The sequence below is a fragment of the Setaria viridis genome, chromosome 2 (genome assembly GCF_005286985.2).
Source record: "Setaria viridis chromosome 2, Setaria_viridis_v4.0, whole genome shotgun sequence".
NCBI lineage: Eukaryota > Viridiplantae > Streptophyta > Magnoliopsida > Poales > Poaceae > Setaria > Setaria viridis.
In genome coordinates this window covers 20,301,191-20,303,693 of record NC_048264.2, presented here as the reverse complement: position 1 = coordinate 20,303,693, position 2,503 = coordinate 20,301,191, and positions in this window count along the sequence as shown.

Here is a 2,503-nt window from a genome sequence, read left to right as displayed (position 1 = left end):
GAAGAAACGCTACATCATTATTTCCCGCACGGAGCCATCTCCTCAGACCTCAAGACCGCTCCCCGTAGATCCCGAGCAGCGACCTTCTCCTCATACCTCGAGACCGGCATCTCCTGCTCCAGGACCGTCGCTTCCATCTATATCAAGGTCTCCATCTCCACCACATCCTGGTGCTGGGAGCGACGACGACAATAACAACACCCCTCCCCGATCACCGTCGCCGGCACCAAGAGCGGCCCCCTCGAAGGAACCTGCAGCACCACTCAAGAAGTCACGAGCACCGCCTCCCAAGCAAAGACAGCCTCGAAAGAAGAAAACAAAGGTCGACCCTGAAGTGGCTCGCAAGGAACGCTTTGAGGCAATGTCTCATGCGGAACAGTGGGCAGAAATCCAACGAGAGGCCAGTGAGTGGTTCAAGAAACAAGCCGAATTAAAAAAGGCAAGGGAGATGGAGCCACCGCCAGTAAGTCGGCGGGATTTAAACTTTTTTATCAGGATGGAGGAAGGAGCCAAGAAAAGGATACCACTCTTGTCAAACTATGAACGGGCTCTAGTAAAGGCTGATGAAAAGGATAAAAGAAAAGGAAAATCATCCTCCAAAGGTTCAGTCCCCGACCTCAGGCATTTATCAAAGAAAGATGCTCAACGGGTAAAAGCAATGCCCTTGGATCAACAAGAAAATATATTGAAGTTCATGGAAGAAACAGGTCTGGGACTTGATGAATGCATAGGGCAAGTCGAGACGCCAACTGCACCGCCCCCTGAGCCGAGATGGCCTTATGAGCTAGGCAAGCCTCTAGTGAAGCCGGCAATGGTACGGAAGCTGTCAACAAAGATGTACGAATTCCATCAATGGTACATGACGGCATCCGCCAACTCGAGGGAGATGATCGGCATGAAGGTAAAACCGATAGATTTTCACGGTGAAGGGGAGAAAGTGCTGTGGCTAGACTTCAAGGATATATACGAAGTGTACCATCATGATGCCCTGGACGTCTCTCTGATCAGCGCTTGGATTCTGTAAGTGTCCGTTTATTATCTCTACATGTAAATTTTGGCGTGCGTCACCGTACTAACTTCATCTTCCATTTCATGTAGGATGCTAATTCAGACATGCTGCCGAGAGGCGTACCTACATGTAGGCTTCATGGATCCATCTGTAGTTAACCAACAACAGATACAATTAGCGCCGGAAAAAACCTTTGCCGAAATATACAATTTCCTACACAAACAAACATTCAAGGATTTCATACTACTTCCATACAACTTCAAGTAAGTGTGTGTATACCGTCTACTTTCGATGTCTTTTTCCTTATCTCTACATGTTAGTTAGCTCTAATATGCATGAACATTTTATGCACGCAGCTTCCACTGGATCCTTATTATAATTGAGCCTGAAAGAAGCCACGTCACTGTCTTTGATTCGTTACGGAAAGATCCGGTGGACTACCAAGAATTGCAAGACATGCTAGGCTTGTAATAATTCTGGACCTTTATCTCTATGCAAAAATTTATTTCCTAAATTTTATCCCTGTTACACTATGTCATTCATTATTCTAATCCGCAGCGTATGGAAACAATTCATAAGGACACACAAAGGTCCATTCACAGAAAATCTTACATGGAACACAGACTTCCCGATAAGTCTGCACATTTATTACATTGTATAACACGAATAGTTCATAACTTATTTTTTTCCGCACTGAAGTGCTTAAGACAGGAACCCGGGAATAATCTATGTGGCTACTACATCTGTGAGCACATGCACAGTTTTTTGGGACCCAAGGGACCGAAGATGACGCCGCACAACTTTAAAGTACGTAAAATAAATATATTACTAGTTAATTATTTTCTAGCTCCTTATATGTATTTGTTCATGTAACATTCACAAATTTCCATATTATAGATGTTAAATATTCAACAAGGACTCTTGAAGGAAGAAAGAGTAGCGGCAATATGTGAAGGTCTCATTGGATTCATAATGGACGAGGTGGTAGATCCAAGAGGAGAATTTTATTACGATGGACGACAATTAGACACTCCGATCAGCAACACCACGACGGGAAGATCGTAGGAAGATACTTTGATTTATTTGTATATATGATCGATTTGTACTAATTAAGCTAGTTGAATTGTGTATATGAATTGTGTATAAGGATTGTGTATATATATAGTAGTTGTATAATTACAAATCCCATTCGTTTAAATACTAGTTGATTTCGTTCTAAAAAAATCTCAACTACAAGGTTAACAAATTAAAAGGGCCGCGTATACGTGATGCATGCATGAAAAATTCAGGCGTCACCAGTGCCATGCAAGCGCAATTTAGTCCCGGTTGGAATTGAGCCGGGACTAAAGGGGACCCCTTTAGTCCCGGTTGGGAAATCCAACCGGGACTAAAGGGACCCCCTTTAGTCCCGGTTGGTGTCACCAACCGGGACTAAAGGGCCTGTCCCGCGCCTGGCGTGGCAGGCCCTTTAGTCCCGGTTGGTGACACCAACCG